Here is an 8,485-nt window from a genome sequence, read left to right as displayed (position 1 = left end):
ATTTCAACTTGAGACGGGTTTACAGTTTTTTTCAATCGCTAACAAGCGCTTACCCATACTTCAGATACTTTTTCTAAACTCTTAACACAGACTCACACCTACAAAACACAATTGGCCAAATGGATAATTTTCTTCTCAAAAACACATTTTGTTAAATATATACTAACTCTTCATTTCAAAACAGAACACATATTTCTCTGCACACACTAACTTTACCAAAACACTGGAAATCTGACTCAAAATGAAATTATTCTGTCAAAGAGTAACACTTGTTTTCTCTTCACAAGGTACATGCAGTCAATCAAAGTACACCAGGGGCCTATTGCACAAAAGCAGAATTAAGACATCCGGGATAAGTTACTGAGCTGCGCTCAATGAATCCAAAACACGATCGTACAGGCTTAATTGGTTGCACAACGAGCAAGCCAGGATGAGCAGACACGGATTCATCAAGCCAGGTGAAACCTATCCTGGATAAGTGCGCGCTCACGGCTCCCTCAAATAGACCCCGCCACCGATCACAGATTCACACGGTGTGAAGTAGGTAGATAGCCTTCTCACAACAGCAACAAACAGCAACACCTCTGTTAAGGAGAATATTGCAACTCCGCGACCACCACGCGTGAAATGGTTAGGCACTCCCGTGACGTCACATTGTCGCATATGCAGGTCGGGAATGGGGAGTATGTAAAAGTTATTTAATGATCACAAACGTTTAAATAATGACAGTGGGTCTAGGTATATGTGATAAAAATGTGTAGTGGGCAGTGGAAAAATTATTGGTTTCCGTTTGTGGTGACTGCTGACTGAGATAAGGGATGAGATTAAATAGATCCTGGAACTTAGCCTGGTCTGGAGCAGGCTAGCTCCATAGAATAAATCGCCATGGTAACTTATACCATAACATATCCTGCTGCCCCCTATCCCGCGTTTGTGCAACTGGATCACGGATAAATTGAGCCAGGATAACCAAGATATCCCGGCTTAATCCCTTATCCTAGTTTTGTGCAACTGGCCCCAGGTTTCAAAATACTGGCTATTGTTGACATTACAAAAACTGCATAGACTTAGTTTCAGTTTTACAGGTATTTGCATGCAAAACATGCTCTATCCACAATTTTTACACTAAATTTCTTGGTTGGGAACTGTATGTCCACATGTAATGTGCACATTCAAAAGCATTCCAGTAAAAAGCAAATTACTACAGGAGGTACAGTAGAAATACTGTTTACAGTATGATAGAACAGAAAAAGTTTTACAGTATTGCTTAGAGTGAACAAAATATCCATGAAACACACAAGAGCATTCTGAACAAAAAACAACAGCAAAAAGCCCAGATAAAAAGGGGGGAACTAAAAAAAGCACAAAATTACTGTATCTCATCTCTGCGATCTTTGGAGTTAGGCCACATGTTTTCATCAACATCGCATCTGATATTATCCAAGGCGATGCACCTGAGATAAAACCATTTGCTAGCAGAAGCAGAGCAGAAGCAGAGGTTTTGATATAGTGTATCTAAAGTTTGGAATATTGTGTTTGCTATTGTGGGATGTTGTGTGTTAACATTAGTAAATACTACAAAAACAATCCATAGCTTTGTTGGGAGGTATAGCTTGTCTGTTAAGAAAATGTAAGCATTGCGGAAATGTGTTCACTGACTGCATATTGTGTGAAAACGACATGACATGTGTGAATGGTATGGCCACAAAAGACCGATGCTGTGCTAATTGTGTTTAGAGTTTTGAAAATGTGACAACTGGTTAGACAAACGCTTGTTAGCGACTGAAAAAAACTGTAATTGGAATTTGTCACACACTCAGTAGGGGGGTAAATGTGTGCGTGTGTTATCTGAATATTGAACTAGGGAGCATAGGACCCTGGGAACATAGATCCACTCCCTTCCTGTGCACTCCCATTTCAACATGCTGAATGTGTTCTGATGGGCACAGAGTGCAACGTTTGGATGGAGACATTATGAATTTGTCAGAGTGTTTTTGTCAGGTTGCTAAACTGGCGTGTGTGTGTGTGTGTGTGTGTGTGTGTGTGTGTGTGTGTGTGTGTGTGTGTGTCTTTGAAGTAGAGATAGTGCAGATTTGATGTAGAGAGTGGATTTGATGTAGAGAGTGTGAGCTAGAGAGGTGGATGGAATGGGGAGGGAGATTATATCCATGAATGTGTTTGTGAGGGAGTGTGTGGCTCTCTATGTGTGTGTGTGTGTGTGTGTGTGTGTGTGTGTGTGTGTGCACCGAGTGCCATGTGTGCAGTGTCCGTGAATGCATCAGGTTTAGCTTCCTCAGATATTTTTAGCCTTGGCTCAAGTCGAGACCTCACTTCCTCTCCCCTCCCCTGTCTTCATGTCCTCCTCTCCACTCAACTCTGCCTCTCTCTCTCCTTTCCCCTCTCTCTCTCTTCCTCCCCCCCTCTCTCTCTCTGTCTCTCTCTCTCTGTCTCTCTTCCTTATCTGTGCTCTTGTCTGCACTACAATTGGCTGCCCTGCTATGTTCCACCTGTACTCCACACACACAGATGGTTGGATTATGATAACAGCAAAGAGAGAGAGAAAGAGAGAGAGAGAAAGTGAGAGAGACTGAATAAATGTTTCTAGGGTGAAAAAGATCAGACGATCTTTGGACTATTCCTCCTCCTATTCCTTTCAGTGTGGTCTGAGATTATTTCTCCTTTTCCTCCAGATGTGCAATTCTCCTTTGTCTATTCATTAAAATGTATCAGACTGTTGCCTTGGTATCTTCCAATATCAGATGCAGACAAGTTTGGAATTAGTAATGGAAGGTCACGTGGAGTAAAACAGAAACAACTCTTTTAAACAAAGAGCAGCCTCCTGCTGCTTTCTCTTCTTCTCAGTCTCCTGCTTGAAGCGTGTGCCACAGGGCCAACAGGAGAGAGATAATACAGAGAGAGAGAGAGAGAGAGAGAAAGGGGGGAAGAGAGAGAGGGGGAAAGAGAGGGTTCGGGGGATAAAGGCAAGAGTTAGGAGGTGGAAGAGACAAGAAAACAATGAGCTCATTGCTATTCCCACCCCAGCCCTGTGCAGCCAAGCCAATCCAACATCAAAACAAAGCCTTCACTCTGAAAGTAGCCCTACTCAAGTAAATATATCTCAACATGCTTGCACTGTGACAATGAGACGATGATCCATATAAACATCCACACAACCAATGTTGCCATCATCATGATTAACCACGAGTGTCATAATTAGCTCACCATCCTCAACTGTCCTCATAACATCCAACATGTTCATGAATTTATGAAATCACGATTTGTTTTTCTGTCTGTCTGTTTCTGTTCGTCTGCAGGTTTATACAAACAATTGATTACAAATATCACTACTATGATCACTATGGTTACTGTAATCCCTCATCATCATCATCATCATCATCATCATTATTGTCATTTTCATCATTGTCATCTTAATTATCACAATTTTCATTATCGTCAACATCGTCATCATCATCATCATCACCACCACCTCTATCACTTCACCTGTGCGCACTGTGGCTCTCCAGCTTACGGTGCTCATTTTAGGACATCCTCAGACTCAGGTGTCAGACTCAGAAAAACATCGGTCATCTTCAGACAAAACAGCCTCAGCGTCAGAAAAACCTCTGTCATCTTCAGACAAAACTGCATCAGTGTCAGAAAAACCTCTGTCATCTTCAGACAAAACTGCATCAGCGTCAGAAAAACCTCTGTCATCTTCAGACAAAACTGCCTCAGCGTCAGAAAAACCAGACTCAGGTGTCAGACTCAGAAAAACATCTGTCATTTTCATACAAAACTGCCTCAGCTTCAGAAAAACTTCTGTCATCTTCAGACAAAACTGCCTCAGCATAAGAAAAACCTCTGTCATCCTCAGATAAAACTGCTTCAAACCAAACTGCCTCAGAAAAAGTGAGTCAGGTCTCAGAAAAAACGCTGTCAGAAAAAGTGGAGTCAGGTCTCAGAAAATCCGGTCTCAGAAAAAACGCTGTCAGAAAAAACAGAGTCAGACGAAAAAGTCTCAAATGAAAAGTTATTGTGGGGACAGAAGAAGACAACGGATACAGAACGGTGAGTTTAATATTATGCTTAATACGTTATTCTGTCACTGGCAGGGTAGGAATTTCACGGTGGCCACGACGGCCATGGCCGTCGAAGCCCCTTGCGTTGGCCGTGAAGCCCCTTTGAAAATCATAGGTTTACAGGCCACGGTGGCCTTGGTGCCCCCTTCTTTCAATATTCTACTTTGTGTCCTACTAATAGCGATTTTTATTTAGCCTGCGGCCTGTCAAAATAATCTTAGCATTCACAGTGCAAATTAATTTAGTCTTTTACGCAGTGGAGAAAGTGACATCGCAAGAAAGTGCGTCCAAATTCACCCATTCTTCTCAGTTGAACTACTCGCGAAGTAGCCTATTCATCACACAGACATCACAAGTGATGTCACATGAAACAGCTTTTTCTCAGCTTTTAAACGATGTTAGTCGATAATTGCTGTGTTGAACGGTTCGCGAGAAAAGTAAATAATGTAACGATTTGATAGCGACACACACAGTCCAATCAAAAGGTTTATTCACTGAGAACGAGAGCAGACATACAGGCCCAGAACACAATACACACGGGGCAGGTCAAGTACACACACACACTACACATACAGGGGAGGACGCAGCCCCCCACACAAAAAGGATCACACACGAGGGAGAACTAAAAGGGAAACATGTCACAATAACGACGCTAACATTACACTCAAAACTAAGGAGAAATACAGACATAAACCCCCCAAATGTTCGCTCTCGTATCCCAGGATGCCCTGCGCGGGAGAACGCTATGCAATGTCTTGTGTGCCGACGTTACACAGCTCCCCCAACAAGCCATTGCCGTCCTCGGCAATGCCCACGAGGTAGCCACATGCTAACGTCGGCGCGCGTCGCCCGCCACTCAGTTCAGTGCGACAGTACCGCCAACTCACGTGGGGTGCACGCCGCAGGAGCTCACTCAACGGGGCGCCTCGCTGCTAGCAATCCAGTACGGCCGTGCTAGCAGCCACGTGGCCGACCCGCTCGTCACCAGCTCCCTCTCAGCAGCCGCCCTCAGGCTGCACTTTCCGCGGCGTGTCACCGCGGCACTCCTCCTCTCCTGGCAGGGCCCTAGGTGGCCTTTTCAACCGTCGACACTGTACCAAGCACCGGGGTTCGAGGGGGGTCAGATGAAGCTGCACCAATGCCACTCCGCTCCGTCGTTTCACCGACCAGGACCGACAGGCACCGACTCCGCAGCAACCGGACCGCGCTGAGCTCTCCCGTGTTGCCATCTGGCAGAGCCGTCCTGCTCCCGGCCCGTTCCACTCCCTCGCGGCCTCAGCGAAGGCACGACCCCCGAGATGGCCATGCTATCGAACTCCACACACAAACTTTTTTCAAAAGGCGCCGGCCAACAGGCCAACTAGAACGGGCGCCCACACAGCACGGTGCCTCTCACACGCACCCAAAAGTTTTAAAGTTCAGAGTTCAGAGGGCATTTCTGTCGAAGCTGCCCCACCGTCGTGAGTTCGCTGCCCTCAGCGGCTCCGCCAACCGTCCATCGTCTAGGAACCTCTTCCTCGCCGCTCTCCCTCGGCTCTGCTCACGCGTCGCGGCTCGCAGCGGAGTCAGCGCCCAGGCCAGCGTCGTCTTCTCCGCGACCGCTTCTTCCGGCCCGATCTCCTCCCATGGCAGCAGGCAGTTCCAGGCGACAGCTCCTCTCCTCCGGCGGCAGTAACGATAGAAGGCCTCAAGCTCTTTAGTAGCCCTTACAAGGGCTCTCTCTGCAACTGTGTGTGTCGCTATCAGATCGTTACAATACCATTATGATAATACATGAAATAGCAGGTACCAACAACAAGGCACATTTCTCTAAATAAGTTAAGATAACATCTCATATCAAATGAATTCAACAACGCTGCAGTTATTGTCCCCTGGGGATTACATTTCAAGTACCTGTCTATCTTTATGTCTGTCTATTATTGTTGTGCAATGACAATGACAACTGCTAACGTTTTATAATGGTATTATATGGTATTACATCATGGCATAGCACATTTGTCTTTATTTAATACTTAATACTTTTATGAGACCTGATTTTCTGAGACCTGACTCCACTTTTTCTGACAGCGTTTTTTTCTGAGACCTGACTCCACTTTTTCTGACAGCGTTTTTTCTGAGACCTGACTCCACTTTTTCTGACAGCGTTTTTTCTGAGACCTGACTCCTTAGAGATGTTTTTCTGAGGCAGTTTGGTTTGAAGCAGTTTTATCTGAGGATGACAGAGGTTTTTCTTACGCTGAGGCAGTTTTGTCTGAAGATGACAGAAGTTTTTCTGAAGCTGAGGCAGTTTTGTCTGAAAATGACAGATGTTTTTCTGAGTCTGACACGTGAGTCTGGTTTTTCTGACGCTGAGGCAGTTCTGTCTGAAGATGACAGAGGTTTTTCTGACGCTGATGCAGTTTTGTCTGAAGATGACAGAGGTTTTTCTGACGCTGAGGCAGTTTTGTCTGAAGATGACCGATGTTTTTCTGAGTCTGACACCTGAGTCTGAGGATGTCCTAAAATGAACACCGTACCAGCTAGCATTGCATAAGCACCACCATCATTTACACCATCATTATGATCTTAATCATCCGTATCCTCTCCACCATCATCACCCATCACCCATCAGCCATCACACAGGGCCCTGTTCCCGCTGACATTCCCCCCCCCAGGAGTCCCTCAACAGTTTGCCTCCGTGCTGAGGCTAATGTGTTTGACACAGTGTGAGAGCCGGGACATTATTAATAGGATTACCTCCTCTCAGAGGCTGATCTCCCATCTCTGTGCCCCTCTCACATGAGCGACATGGAGGGGGACGGAGGGTGTGGGGGGGTGTGCTGGAGGTGTGTGTGGGGGGGGGGGGGACAGGGCGATGGAGGTGTGGGGGAGATGGAGCGATGGAGGGGGCCAGATGGCAGACATCCCACTGTGAGCAGCTCAGATAACCACAAGATGTATGAGAGACACCGGAGGAAGGCATGGGGACCTGTGTGTGTGTGTGTGTGTGTTTGTGTGGGTATCTTTCTTTTTGTCTGTCTGTCAGGTGTGTATACCTGTCGGTATATCTGTGCATCTGTGTGTGTGTGTGTGTGTGTGTTTGTGAGAGAGAGAGAGAGAGAGAGAGAATAGTCCAGTTAGTCCAAATTAGCAATTATTCCAGGCTTGTTTATTTTCTGTTCTTCTTCCATATAGTTGCCATATATCCATTGGCAAGATCATCTACTACTGTTTATGTTCAATTATTTTAGGTTATTTTCTAAATTCTGTCCATTTGTAGTCCAAATGTTAAAATATTTTTAGGAGCTAATTTTAGTTGTAACTCTCGGAACTACACACTCGGAACTCTCGGAATTACACCCTACACACCCTAATAACTAAACATGTAAACCAAACAAAAAAAGGAAATTTATTTGCTTGTTTTGTTGATTTCAAAAAAGCATTTGATTCAATTTGGCATGAGGGATTATATTATAAACTTTTACAAAGTGGTGTAGGGGGTAAAGTATACCAGTTAATAAAGACAATGTATTCTGAAAACAAAAACACTGAAAATTGGCGACAGAATTACAAAATCCTTCACTCAAAAAAGAGGAGTAAGGCAGGGCTGTAGCCTCAGTCCAACACTGTTCAATATTTACATCAATGAGTTAGCGGTGCAGTTGGACCAGTCTACAGCTCCTGGCCTTGCTCTACATGAGAAAGAAATCAAATTCCTCCTCTATGCGGATGACCTGGTGCTGGTGTCTCCCACTGCACAGGGGCTACAGCAGCAGCTGGACCTGCTAGAGAAATACTGTCAGCACTGGGCCCTGACAGTAAATCTAAAAAAGACAAATATCATGATTTTCCAAAAGAAGCCCAGATGTCAGGAACACAGATACCATTTCAATCTAGGCAGCACCGCCCTAGAGCACACGATGCAGTACACTTACCTTGGCTTAATTATGACTGCATCAGGGAGTTTCAGCATGGCAGTGAATGCACTAAAAGAAAAAGCTCGCAGAGCCCTATATGCAATAAAAAGAAATTTCTGGAACATAAACATACCTATTAAAATTTGGTGCAAAATATTTGACTGTGTAATCCAGTCCATTGCACTGTGTGAGGTATGGGGTCCACTCAGTGAGCATAGCTACACTAGATGGGACAAACATCCTATAGAAAGCCTACATGCAGAGTTCTGCCGATTGATCTTAAAAATCCAAAAGAAAACACCAAACAATGCATGCAGGGCAGAACTAGGCAGATTCCCATTGGCCATCAACATGCAAAAAAAAGCCCTCAAATTCTGGATGCATCTCCAAACAAGTCCCACTGACACACTGCATTTTAATGCAGTAAAAACTCAAGATCTGAACCCTGAAAAGAGTCATCTGAGTCAGCTTATACTGAGACTAACTAATCTCCCCCTAACAAACATTAAT

This window comes from Alosa pseudoharengus, unplaced genomic scaffold (genome assembly GCF_046254945.1).
Source record: "Alosa pseudoharengus isolate Yale_2024_CS ecotype anadromous, Long Island Sound unplaced genomic scaffold, YU_APseudo_1.1 YU_APseudo_1.1_scf_4, whole genome shotgun sequence".
Classification (NCBI taxonomy): domain Eukaryota; kingdom Metazoa; phylum Chordata; class Actinopteri; order Clupeiformes; family Clupeidae; genus Alosa; species Alosa pseudoharengus.
This window is presented reverse-complemented; position numbering follows the sequence as displayed.